Source organism: Aphelocoma coerulescens, unplaced genomic scaffold (assembly GCF_041296385.1).
Source record: "Aphelocoma coerulescens isolate FSJ_1873_10779 unplaced genomic scaffold, UR_Acoe_1.0 HiC_scaffold_56, whole genome shotgun sequence".
NCBI lineage: Eukaryota > Metazoa > Chordata > Aves > Passeriformes > Corvidae > Aphelocoma > Aphelocoma coerulescens.
The window spans coordinates 591,519-605,570 of record NW_027183905.1 but is presented as its reverse complement, the minus strand read 5'-3'; the positions used below and the strand labels follow the sequence as shown (position 1 = coordinate 605,570).

Sequence of the window (14,052 nt, the reverse complement as noted above, 5' to 3'; positions counted from 1 at the left end):
GAGGAGAGGCACAGGCTGCGTGTGCTCCCCTCTGGCCAGCCCTGCTGGCCCCACGGAGTGGGGAAGGGCATGGGAAAGCCCAACCAAATGCTGCTTCTGGAGGTGGTGGGAGCAGCTGAGGAGGCAGTGCTAAACTGAGGGATTTGAAGGTCTCTTCTCCCAACCTGGACAAATCCATGACTCAGGGATTACCCCGCGTCACATGAAAAGGGGAGGCTTCCTTGACCCTTAGTGTGGGGAGATTTACTCCACCCTTGGTGTGTAATTTGTCTGTCAATGCCCCAGGAAAGCCGAGACCTCCATGCCTGACAAGTCTGTCAGGGTCCCCTTAGGAGGAACCTGCACTGAGCCATCCTGCTGGATTAGGGGTATTCCACTGACTCAGGCAGGGAAACACCAACAGCATAGGGAGAGCCCTCAGCAGCTCTTCCCCTTTATTGGAGCGTGTTCCCCACTGCTGGTGACTGCCAGCGCCTGGGAAGGATTCACACCAGCAGTTTATGGGATAACCCTCGTTATTAATATAAAATCGTGACAGGTTCAGGTTCAAAGGTTGTCGGTGACAGTTTCTGACTGCGAAACTGTACTTGACAGAATGCACAGACCAGCTCTAATCCACAATAAAATGTTCACACACAGAGTGTGATTCTTACCCAATGGGCATTGCTGTGGGAGAGAAGACGGGTTCGTTTGACTGATCCCAGCAGTTACAATGGAGTCTTCCTTGACTTTTCCCCATTCTCAACTTTTTTTTTACTGTTTCTTTGTGTTTAGGTGGAGCTTGAGTGACTCGAGTCAGATACACCTTCGCTACTGATGTGTGTAAAATTCTTGCTTTTACAGATACAGTCAAAAAGAACACAGAGCGTGTGGCTGAGGGGGGGCATAACTTAGGGGGAGGGAACTTTGGTATGGAGGCATGAATTAACATTATTATTAGGCTTCAATGAACCTAGTTCATCTGGTGAGACAGATTTTGCCCCAGTTACTGGCTCAGCAGCAGGATATCTGCCCCTATCTCCCGTGGCTGACAGGTCCTATGTTGTTTATCATCTGCAAAGCACCATCGAGTTCCCTTCCCTGCAAAGATTCCCACAGAGCCCAGCCACAGTATCTCCACTCTGTTCCACCCTCCATTCCATCCCCCTCAGCAGGAGTGTGTGGATGGGGAATCATCCTGGGATAGGTTTCATGTCCTGCCAACCACATTCCATCCAGGGAGCAGCGACTGTGGTTTACCCTATAATTTCCATACTGTTATAACTCCTGTTAGGGTGCCAATAGAACTCCTTATTTCCTCTAATTGTACCCCCAGTTACCTGTGTACAGGGTTCCCAGTCATTTTTTTCACACCCACATTGGGCTACAAATAAAGGAAAACACCCCTGAATGAGTTGCCTCCATTTATAAGTTCAACCAATCCCTTTCCACCAGTAAGAAACAAATACACGTAGGTAAAAGTGAAAAAAATAACAGTTTACTAACAAACAGAACAGCAACTGATGCCTTAGGTTTTAACTTCTATATTTTTCTGTAGAGGGATTCCTTGTGGAACAGGGGCATATGATACCCCTGGAAAGATTGGACAACCCAGGGTTGCTGAGGAAAAGCTGAACTGGCCCCTGGCTGCACACAGCCTTGAAAGTCCTTGGCAAAGTTATACACCGGTCAGCTCCCCCGCGGATTTAGAGGCCGTCTAGAGGCACTGGGCATGAATCTTTGCAAAAGTAGATATAAGATTGTATAGGTAAACAATAAAGCAGAGAACGATGCTCAAATCGTATTGGTGTATGTGTCGTTACTCTGGCCAGCTCTCCAGCCTTGGTCCCTTGAACCTGGTGCCTGAGCAGGGACTCAAGTGATTTTCACTTAAATGTGTTTCTCTTGAATGTGGCAAGACTCTGAATCATCGCACCGGTGTTGAGGAGCCTGGAGAGATGGAGCGGGAGTGTCCTGGCAAAAAAGTTGAGCGGAGCCGGAGACCAGAGCTCGCATGGCCGAGCAAGCCCCCGCAGGTAAGAAGTTATGGAATATGAGGCTGGCACTTGTCTCCTAGCCCGTATCCTCTCTAAGAGAGGTGAGACTCTCTATGCCCTAATAATGTGGGCCCGGGAACAAGGGTTTTTGAAATGCATTTCGCTTTTGTTCTCGACCGAAGAGTGGTCAGAAATTGGAAACAGACTGTGGCTGTCCACAATTGAGGGTGGAAAGGAAGGTAAAGAAGCTAAAGCTCTCAGATTAACATGGATAGCTGTGACTAATACCCTTGCAGAAATGAAAGCAGAGAGGAAGCTGGCCGCAGCAGCCATGGAGACGCTGGGGGGTGGCAGCCCCAGAAAGGAAAGGGAGGGAGGTCTCACGGAGCGGCAGCCGGAGGCCAGGGCAGAGTCCAGGGTTGTGCAATTCTTCGGGCTGACCGCGGGTCAACCGATGAAGGGAACAGCAGCACCCGTATGCTCGCTGCGGGAGCTGCTGGACATGATGGGGAAGGAAGTTACCCTGCAGATGCCTGAGGGAGAACTGGAAGCAAAGGCAGAAGCAAAGCCTCCCGACTCTGGGGGTGGGGTGCAGACGAGCAGAGGAGAAACAAGTGGTCCTAGCCGCCAGCCGGACAGCGGACCATCGTCCGACTGTGAAGCAGCCTCTACGGCTTTGTCGCCCGCAGAGCCAGAGCCAGCCAGGGCTGCCCAGGGTCAGCCCCAAGAGGAGGAGAAGCACCGAGAGATGGTGCATGAATTAATGAAGAAGCTTGCTGAATTGTCTACACATCAGGACGTACTGGAATCTAAGGCTTGTGAAACCACACCATCAGCACCATGGCGTCCCATGGACCCACCGGTCACGATGACCACCAGAATTCCTACGTTCCTGTTGGGAGAACCGGGCACAGGGCCTACGGCCCCTCCCTTCCATCAAGAGGAGGTGCAGCCATTGCCTCCATCAGCCTCGACAGTGAGGATTGATCCATTGCGAAGGAGATGGAATGGAGTTATCTGTGATGCAATCATTGAAGGAGATTGGCAAGCCGTAGATGCCCTAGCCTGCCCTGTACTGATACAAGGGGACACTGCAAAGTGGGAACCCCATGACCGGAAGATCTTGCAGCAAGCCAAGCAAACGGTCACCACACACGGCTTGTGGTCTGAAGCTACACGAAGCATTCTGCAGTTTATCTTTACAGCAGATGTCCTGTGTCCTAATGATTGCATTAGCATTGCACAGTTGTTATTAACCTGTTCACAGTTCCTGCTCTGGGAACGAATGTGGAAGCGGCTAGCACAAGGAGAAGCTAGCAAACACCAAGGTGACACACAAGACCCACTGTATGCACTCCAAGCCGACATGCTAACTGGGAGCGGGGCTTATGGAGCGACGGTGACGCAGCTGACCATGCCCACCATCATTCATCAGTTGTCACAGACTCTTGCCCATAAAGCCTTGTTGTCAGTACCCAAAAAGAAGAAGTCTCCCCCATATGCAGCAGTCGGACAGGGGCTGTTGGAGCCATTTGGTCAGTTCATCGACCGTCTGTCAGCAGCCTTGAAGGATGCAACTGAGCTCTCTGAAGAGCTCCAAGAGCAAATGTTCCGGACTCTTGCCTTTGAAAATGCTAATAGGCAAACTAAGACAATTCTTGCCACGCTGCCCCAGGGAGCAGGAGTAGACAAGATGCTCGCGCGTGCTAGCCATGCGGAGCAGTTGTCTCAAACAGCTGCATTTACCGCAATGCTGCAGAATGTCCTGCAACAACAGGGACAAGTCATCGCCGCAGCACTGACCGGAGGGGCGCAAAGAAAAAAGGGGGAGAAGGCCGCTTGCCCACCTCCTGGTCCCCAGATGGGCGGAGTAGACTGTTTCCAGTGCGGGGAAGAGAGGCCTGCACAACCTTCGGGAGACAGACGACCCTATTGGAGATTGGCGTAAGGGTCTGGGTATCACTGGATGGCTGCGTACCTTGGTAGTAGAGGGCTGCCCATTGCTATTTGTAGTTATAATAGGCTTAATAGTATTTGGGTGCATTTTTTCTTGCATTAAAGCAGGGCTGCGAAAGATCATCGACCAGGCCTGGGTTGCCAAAAAAGAAAACGGGAGATGTGTAGAGGGATTCCTTGTGGAACAGGGGCATATGATACCCCAGGAAAGATTGAACAACCCAGGGTTGCTGAGGAAAAGCCCCTGAACAGGCCCATGGCTGCAGGCAGGCCTGGAAGGCACCTGGCTGCAGGCAGCCCTGAGAGTCCTTGGCAAGGTATACACCGGTGGTCTCCCCCGCTGATTAGAGGCTGTCTAGAGGGACTGGGCATGAATCCTTGCAAAAGTAAATATAAGCTTGCACAGTTGAACAATACAGGGAGAATGATGCTCAAATCGTATTGGTGTACATGTCGTTTATCTGGCCAGCTCTCCAGCACTCGGACCCCCCCCAAAATTTTTCAAATCATGTTCTGCCTAGTGTGTAACTCTGAAGTTTCTTGTAGCCTGTTAATTTCTATTCTCTTATGCCAGGTAGACATAACAAAGCCTCTCCGGGCCTGCTTTCCAAGGACACCAAGACTGTCCTAGGCCAAAAGTATAAACCAAAGAGCTGCTAAGGGGGGGGGGGGGGTTAAGCTGAGGGGACAACTGAAGCTTTAATTGGAGAATTAACCCTACTGTGCAAATGAACCGAACCTATAAAAGAGTGAAGAACTCGTAACCTGTCGTCCATCTTGGGGTCCATTTTGAGAATAGCTTCAGAGTCCCCACGGGGTACCTTTGAAGGCCTTTCAAATAAATACCTCTTTTATTTCCTTACTCCTGTTTAGTCTCTGTTTCTGGAATGCCTCTCAAGGCATCACAACAGGCAAAAAATAACAGCAAGTAACTGCTAGATACAAAACTGCTGAATCTCACAAACCCTGACAGGAAATAGAGAGAGATCCCAAATGTCAGAACTGCCCTTCTTGGGGTGGCCTCCGGCAGGAGCAGCCTCATGGCTCCGTAGAAAAGCGGAAGATGAGTCACACCCTTTCCTGCCATGAAGGCGCCCTACAGGCGACCGCGTGGCCTCGAGAACAAAGGGACAGGATGGCAACAGCCCTCCCGGAAAGGCTGGAGCTGCAGAGCAGTTCTAGGGCTGCTGAGGACCCATGAATTTACCCAAACCAGGCCAGGAGACACTACAGAGACAGAGTCAGTAAAGTGGGTATTTGCTTTATTTGGCGCTGGGTGCATGGGGGATGTCTCCTCCAAACACACACGCACTCTTGGCACTTCTTACAACACAGTACTATGGGTAAAATTCATGAATAGTCATCACATTCCTTGGGATAGGAGTGGTTATACAAATTAGTTCTCAGAAATCATTAATATCATTAGCATATGTGTCACACATGCATGGTGTGTCCTGGTGGTCACACTGAGGAAGGCTCCTCTTCTTCCTCGGGGTTCTTTCTGATGAAGATCAGTAGTCTTCGTCACAATGCACTTTTCACCTTTCTTTCTGGAACATGGGAAGTCCTTTGTAGAATGGTTCAGCAGTTTCTGTGTTGGTTTCAAGCAAATTCTTGTTCCTCTTATCTTGATTAAGGTGAAAATAAGATTAAGGTGAATCCTGATGCTTAGATTTTGTGATTAACATTTGCTGTCTCTTAACAGTTAACTTTGCTTACATGAATTAACATGAATTTCTCACCCGCCAGCTCCTGTGGGGTCTGTGCCGCTGCTGCCGTGCTCTGCACTGTGGCTGTGAGGTGGGAAGCAGGGACCAATCTGTCCCCGCCAGCTCGGGGAGGCCTCCACCCCAGGAACTCGCTTGCTTTTTCCTTGCTGCCCGCAGAGTTTGCAAAGTTCACTTGGAAACAGTTTCTAATTGCAAAACACATTGTTAGGAGTAGCTGCAGCTGCCAACCCAAAACAAGCACGTTCAGAGCAGAGCTCCCACCTTTAGCAAAAGATGCCACCAAAGGAAGAATCTCTGCTCCTGGATCTTTTCTCCTAGAGTGGGGCCGATGGATCTGGGCCTGGTCGCTAGAGCGACCCGTGGCGACAGGCAGCACCTGCGGAACTCGCCCAAGGCAGCTCAAGCCCAGCAACTGCAGCCTCTGCCAGACAGGGAAAAGCCAAAAAGAGAACACAAGAGGGGGGGAAGGCTCTGCTTAAGCAAAGACCAAACAGCCAGTGAAGCAAACGTCACCCAGCAAAAGGGGTGAAACTGCCTGTGAGAGCCAACTTTAAAAGTGCCAGCGATAGCACCTCCCCCCCAGAGCTTCCCGGCTTTAGGGGCTTACAGAGACTGTAACAATTTTTGGGCACAGATAGATATGGAATACAAGAACAGCACCCCAGGACACCTAGCCTTTTTCCTTCATGAGATGGAGGGTGATCACTCTCTGATGTCACTCTAGAAAGCCGCCAGACTCTGCCGAGAGCAGAGAGATTCAACCTGAAAGGAGTAAGATGAATGTGTCTATACAAACAGACAACGTGAATCTGCCTGTAGATAGGGCCAGGAACTTTTGGGTAGTGATGTAACAGAAGAAAGCATTAGTTCTAGAAACTGTTACTAGTCAACAGAGACTGTTGCTCAGCCAAGGCCCTGGTAAATTCCTGAACCTAGAGCAAGGCAACAAAGACAATAGAATCATGAATAGTTTATTTTTCTTCCTTTTCTGTACCAAAAGGGGGGTGCATATTAGAGGGAGGCATAGAGCAGGTGATTCAAGAAGTCTGTACCTTCTGAGTACCTCAGCCAATGGGGAAAGGGAAGAGAGAGATGCAGCCAGGGAAATTAGGATAAAAAGGGGGCTGCGACCCCCAACAATTTGAGAGACACCATGGGAAAAGCCCACGGCCTCTCCCTTTATTTGACTAAAGTTACGGGACTCCTCTCTTTTTTGGACATAAACCTCTGGCATCATGGATTAATTTTCCTGACAAACCCAAACTCAACGTCTCACCCATTCTAAAGGGCTCAGCACCCCGCTTGTAGCCAAGAACACACATGGCTCCTTTCACAAACCCAGCAGCATTTCCTCAGCCATGGAGGTTTTGCCTTCTCCACAGGGCTTGAAGGAAAAACAGAGGTGATGTGACACAGGTTTGCATCCTTGAGGGCAGCTTACAGCTTCAAAGAACACCTCAAGGGGACACCAAGTGTCCTGGTGATGGCACCTCAGTGAGATTGGGGTCATTGCCCAGCCCCCACACTGATGAGATCTCCACAGGGGCAGGTGAAGTTAGGACACATGTTCCCTTGGACACATGTGGATCCAGAAGATCAGTAACAGCAACAATATTAATAACAAAAATGTACAAAAGACAAGGTGCTTTACAGACAAAAAGGTCTTTACCAACTGAGGTTCCACTGAAACAAAGAACGTCCCTGGCCCCTCTATAGGAGCCCTTTTTGTCCAGCCTAAGCCACAGACCCTTTCCTTGTGGCTTTAAAACACATGAAAAACAGGAAATTCATCTGTCGGGAAGAGCCACAGCAGGGCTGGGGTGGGTGGGAACAGCCAAATGAGCTCTGCCGGCAGCTATTGGCTTTCCCTGGGAAAAGGAAAGGGGCCGGGGTTGGCTCCAGCTCTGTGGATTGCTCAGGCGGTGATTCCTGCCAAAATGAGAGTGTGAGGTGGTATCACCCTGTCCCTGTCCCCATCCCACAGAATAGACCTGTCTGTGGAGCCCATGGAGAGCAGGATCTGCTCCAGAATCCCCCCTAAACTAAATCCATCCATCTCACACCAATTCTGCTCCATTCATTCCACCTGATCCTGCTCCAGAATCCAGCCCTGATCCCACTCTGTCCATCTGTCTTGGTTTGAAAGACAGGTGTCTGCTAAGGAAGGCAGGGGCCTTCCTTGGAATGGAAAATGCAACCTCCTTTCTCTCCAAATTATTACAATTTTGAAATCAAGGGGCGTTCAGGCAAAGATATGGAAAATAGGAATAACAGTTCTTTACTATTATATATCTATATGTGTATAACCAGTCAAACAAACAGCAATAGCTATGGCAGTAACAGCAAACAATCACAAACCCAGTCCCAGCCTTCTCGGCTGTCAGGCCCTTTCCCCTCGGGTGCAGTTCCGCTCGCAGCCGGCAGGGGCGCTGGCGGCTCCCGGTGAGCAGGGCAGGTGCGATGGTTCCCCCGCGGCTGCAGGGGGCGCTCCGGAGCGAGCTCGGGGAGCACGCGGCACTGGTGGCCTGGGATCCCGGGAAGGGATGGAACAAAGAAGCTTCACAAACCCCTGGGCAGCCGATCCCGGTGTCAGGCCGGACTCTCGGGAACAGCAGGCTGGAACGGCAGGGATGAGCACAAATCCCAGGTGGCAGACGAGATGTATCCAAACTCAGGAGCTGCGGTGGGAACCCTGGGAGGTCTCAGCAGGCAGGGCGAGCGGGGCTACAGAGTGCAGTGAAGATTCAGAGCAGGGGCAAAGGAACGGCAGGGGCAGGGCAGTGGCAGCCTGGCTCCCATCAGGGCAGGGAAAGGCGGACTCAGGATCCCGGGGTTTTCCCTGAGGCACCCGAGCAGATGGTGAAAAAGGTCCCTTTTTTAGTGAGGAAGGGTGTTAGGGTCCCAGTGTGACAGCTGCTCCAGTGAGCAAGCTCCACTCACGGTAGAAGGAAGGCAGCAGAAGGCAGAACCCCGCAGTGGTGACGAATTCTCTCCACAATGACAGCAGCCTTTCTCCCCCTCTGAATGCCAGGAGAACATGAGAGCTAGGGGCTGTACCAAACCCCTTTTTCCCAGTTCAAATCTCACAGCATCTCTGCCCTACACGAGAAAACCCTGGGTGAGGGAGGATAGCCAGCTGGACCCCTCCCCCTGTGACCAGGTCTTTTTGTTTCTCTTAAATACCCAGTAATTTGTGTGCTACCAACATATATGGGGAAAATTCTTTTAAGAGAAAAAAAAACTAAAGGAGAACTCCTAAAACCCCAACACCATCCTGCCCTGATCCCTCTCTGAAATCCCACCCTGATCCTGCTCCACACCTGCTGTCATGCTGAGAATTCCTGCATCTGTTCCTGCAGAAAGAGAAGATCCATGAGATTCCAGCATGGATCACACACTGGGACTAACCCCAGGATCCATTCTGGGGTCCACGCTGAAGGCATCCAGAGCCGGATTCACTGCTGGTACTCACAGGCAGGCACATTGTATCCATTCCTCTTTACTGTGGAGAAAAAGTGGGATCAGCACCTGTGGTAGAGGATTCCTGGAACATTTCCAGGTGGATCCTTGCCCCTTCCTGACCCCCATCCTGTGTGTTACCAGGTTGGAGCTTCCAGATGCCAAATCCAATGAGGAAGATGATGACGATGGCAGCGATGACAGACACAGTGACCACTAGGATGAGATTTCTGCTGGATTCTGGCTCTGGGAAGCACGAGATAGTGAGGAATGGGAGGGGAACTCCCTTCTCACTGCTCCACATTCCCAATTTCCAAATTTCACATTCCCAGCCTCACCCCAGGTGAAGATCCCAGGCTCTGGCATTCCGGGATGCTCCACCCGGCACCGGTACTGCTCCCGCTCCTCTGGCCGCGCCTCAATCCTGGCCCAGGTGTGGAAGGTGCCGTCGCTGTTGGGAACAATCCCGCCCCACTCTGTCTCCTGATCCCGGATTTCATCCCCCTTCATCCAGCTGACTGCGATGGTGCTGGGGTAGAATCCGTATGTGCGACAGGACAATGTCAGGATCTTGTGTTCCACTTTTCCTGAGACATGGACACTGGGGGCCTCTGGGAATGGGATAATGCTTACATGCATCCATGGAATTCTCATGGGAATGGGATGGCAATGAGATCCATCCTTGGAATTTTCAAGGGAACGGAAGAGCAGTGAGAGCCATCCACAGAATTCCCATGGGAATGGGGTAAGGGTGAGATCCATAAAAAGATTTCCCATGCGAATTCCTGTGTTCCCAAATTGTACCCTCCCAAATCCCAAGTTCCCCCATTCCCATGGGAATTCTTCCCCTACCTTTGCGCTCCAGTGCCTCCCGCCTGTATCTGACGTGTTTCTTGAGCACTTCCACACAGGTGTGCCCCAGCTCATTCTTCAACTCTGGCACTGTGATCCCATCAGATTCCCAGAGCCTCTTGATGATCTGGGCAGTGCCATCAGCTGCCACGAAGTTCCCAGATCCCAGATCGAAGGAGATGAAATCCCGCCCATCATAGCCGTACCGATCAGATCCGCGGACACTCCCGTTGGACAGGAGGTCACAGCCAGAAACCACCTGCAGCGTGTGGAGACCTGGGGGGATTGCACAAATGGAGACCCATGGAATTGTGTCCCAGCCACACGGAGCCCCAGAGTCTGATGGAGACCCACAGAGCCTCATTCCAGCCCCTTGGAGTCCCAAACCCATGGATCCCTATCCCATCCCCACAGATCCCCACCAGGACCCAGTTTCCCCAGCTCACCCCTAGTCTGGTTGTACTGCCTCTGCAGCATCTCCAGATCGATGGGATCCACATGCTGGTACCTCTCACTGATCTCGGTCTCAGTATCCCAATATCCCGGCTCAGCTTCTGCCGCCATCCACAGCGTCTGGGGCTCCACCCGGCCCCGCCTGCTGTTGTAGCTCGCGAAGGGGATCCCATCCACGTACCCCACGGCCACGAATCGAGGGAGCCCCGGGCTGGGCTCTGATACTGTCACTCGCAGAAAACGCAGGGAGTGGAGAACTGGGGGGATATGGAGATTTGAGTGGCCTGGGGGGGGCAAAATGAGAGACTGGGAGACCTGGGAGGGGTTCATGGGTAAAGGAAAGGGGAAACTGGGAGAGCTGGGAGAGCCAGAAAGGGGTTCAGGGGTCCCAGGGTCAAGGATAGAGGGGTGCAGGGACTGGGGGAGATGGGATGGGGGGTCCAGAGGGTCCCTGTGCCCAGAAAAGGGAGGTCCAGGGAGCCTAAGTGTTGGGAAAGGAGGTCATGGGGTGGGGAGACCCAGAATGGCCTGGAATGGGGGTCATGGGCATCCTTGGTGTTGAGGAAATGGGGATACAGGAAGAGCAGGAATGGAGCTCCAGGGGGTCCAGGGTGAAGGAAAAAGTGGGTCTGGGAGAGACGGGATGGCTGAAAACAGAGTGCAAGGTGGTCTTGGTGCTAGATAAGGGGATGCAGGGTGGTTCCTGTGCCAGATAAGGCAGTTCAGTGGGCTCCTGATGCTGTGGAAGGAGGGGCTAGGGTGTCACAGGGTCAAGAAAAAGAAGGGATCCGGAAGCTGGGAGAGGCGGGATGGCTGGGGAAGGGATTGCAGTGGTGTCCCCATGCTGGATAAGAGGGTGTAGGGGGGTCCTGGTACTGAGAAATTTGATGTTCAGGGGGGTCCAGTGCCAGATAATGGGGTGCAGGTGGTTCCCAGTGCCCAGGAATGGAGGTTCAGGGGTGTCCATGTGCCAGGGGATCCCAAGGTCAAGGAAAAGGTGATGGCTGGGGTCTGAGAGAGGCAGGATGGCCAAGAAAGGGGGTGTAGGGAGTTATTGATGCAGGATAAATGGGTGCAGAGGTGTCCCGGTGCTGGATAAGAGGCTGCAGGGGAGGTCCCCATGCACAGGACTGGGGGGTCCGGGGGAGGCCCGATCCTAGATATGGGGACTCAGGGGGGTCCTAGTAGAGAGGAAGGGGGGTTCAGGAGGTCCCGGTGCAGGGAGGTCCCTGTGCCTAGGAATGGGGGTTCAGGGGGCTTCCTGTGCCAGGGAATGCAGATTCAGGGGAGTTCCCTTCCCGAGAATCGGGGTTCAGTGGAGTCTCAATGCCCACAAATGAACATTCAAGGAGGTCCCCATGCGCAGGACTGGCGGTGCAGGGGTGACCTGGCGCTGGATAAGGGCGTGCAGGGGTTTCTGATGCTGGGGAAAGGGATGCAGGGAGGTCCCGGTGGCCGGAAATGGGCGTTCAATTGGGTTCCCGTGCCAGGAATGCAAGTTCAGGGGAGTTCCCTTCCCGGCACTGGGGCTTTAATAGGTCCTGGTGCCAAAAAAAATGGAGGATCAGGGGGGTGCCGCTTACCAGAAACGGGGAGGTCCCAGGGACCGGAAACTGACATTCACGGGGGTCCCCGTGCCCAGGAATGGGGGTTCAGTGGTTTCCAGTGTCTAGGAATGACAGTTCACGGGGGTCCCCGTGCCCAGGGGGTTCAGAGGGGTCACAGTACCCAGGAATGGGGGTTCGGGGGGGTTCCCGTGCCCGGCAAGGGGGGTGCAGGGTGTTCTAGTTTCCGAAAATTGATGTTCGGGGGGGTCCCGCTGCCCGGGAATTGCGGTTCAGGGAGGTCCCAGTGCCGGGGGTCCCACTCACCTCTCGTCGCGGCCCCCGGGGCCCCCAGGAGCCCCAGGAGCCCCAAGAGCATTCCCGCACCCAGCGCTGGAGGCATCGAGCTGCTCCGCTGCGGCCCCGCCCGGCTCCGCCCCGCAATATCGCTGTGTTCCTGCGGCGTCTCGCGTTCATCCGCTCCCCGCGGTCCCTCAGGAAAAGAGCCTGTGGCGCTGCCTCCGAGGCGGTCGCGACAAGGGCTCCGACATCGCCACGGGCAGGAAGCGCCGGGAGGGGAGAACTGGGGGGACACGGAGGCTGGGGGCTCTGGAGTGTCCGTGGATTGAGGAAAGGTGGAACTGAGAGAGTTGGGAGAGCCGGGAACGGGTTTCAGAGGGTCCTGAGGTCAAAGAAAGGGAGGTCTGGGGGTGAAGTGACCCGGGATGGCCGGGAATGGGGGTTCGGGGGTCCCCGTTGTCAAGGAAACAGGGGATCCTGAAACCTAAGTGGTATGGAACAAAAGGTAAACCACAAGTGATATTGTAACAAGATGTGCAGGTAAAGCAAGCAAGATAGCAAGTTTTAACAGAACTTGCAATCAGAAAAATCAGCTAAAAACAAGTTAGGATGAAAAATGAGCGCAAAGCATGCACTGAAGATAGAGGTAAAAAGTTCAAACGTGAGAAAGACTACAGAAGTCTTCATCAAAAGACCACCAGAAGACTGGTGGAAGGAACTGACGCATGCGCGAAAGCAACAAACTGTTCTAATAACCAAGACACGGCTTAATGCAAGTGTGAGTATGCTAATGACATGTTGTAATTGTGACGTTGCATGGAAGGACTTTTAAAATGTAACCGAAGGCTAAAGAAGATTGAGTGAGTTTTTGCCGGAGAGATCCCCCTCACTCCCAGTGCTGAATAAACAAATACCTGCTTTGTAGCCAAGTCGATGATAGAGTTTTATTTTCTTGCCTAGTTTTGACATCAATCCAGGAGCTAGGAGAGGCGGGATACCCAGGAAATTGAGTGCAGGGTGGTATTGGTGCAGGATAAGGGGGCGCAGGGGGGTCCTGTGAAAGGGTTAAGATCACTGTACTTGGGCATGCTTTGGTATACTGGGGCTAGAATAACACACTGTAACCAATGCAGAAGCCAGCTGAATAACTTGGCAAGAGATAGGGAACAAAGCTTGCAGAAATGAGGAACAAAGCTGCTAAAACCAGTAGAGAAATAGCTGAGACAGCTATCAAGAGACTGCACATGCCTAGGAAAGAAAGGTGAAAAGTGCAGAGCGAGGAAGAGGATGAAGCCTTCCTGAGCGCGACCACCAGGGAGCCCTGCGCCTGCGCTCCGCGTGTGCTACTGATAACAACGAGTTCTAAGAAATAGTTTGCATAACCACACCTTTTCTGGGAAAACAACGAATATGCATGAAATGGAACCACATCTTGTAATCTGCCGTGTGCCTGGGGTGGGTGTTTGGAGGAGCAATCCCCGCACACCCAGCGCGCTGAATAAAGCAAACACCGGCTTCTTGGACTTTGTCTGGGAAGTGTCTCTTGGCCCGGTTTGGGGCGAATCACCAGGATCTGGGGAAAGAGATGCAGGGGGGTGCCAGTGTCACTGAAACTGTGGAGAAAACAAAAACTCTTCAACAACATTTTAAGTGTTAGAGAATTAAGGCATTACTTTGTTCTGGCCAGGATATGGAACAGAAATTATTTCATCCACACATTGCTTGGGTTGTGCAGGGAAAATCATTCCATGACACACGGCTTTTACTGGCTTTTTCAATATT

At 52.4% G+C, this 14,052-nt stretch overlaps 2 pseudogenes; one reads left to right on the top strand and one right to left on the bottom strand.

Moving 5' to 3' along the window:
- The window catches only part of LOC138101878 (class II histocompatibility antigen, B-L beta chain-like), a 107,742-nt pseudogene that overhangs the window by 2,585 nt on the left and 91,105 nt on the right, over window positions 1–14,052 (top strand).
- On the bottom strand, window positions 5,188–12,541 carry LOC138101869 (class I histocompatibility antigen, F10 alpha chain-like; annotated as a pseudogene).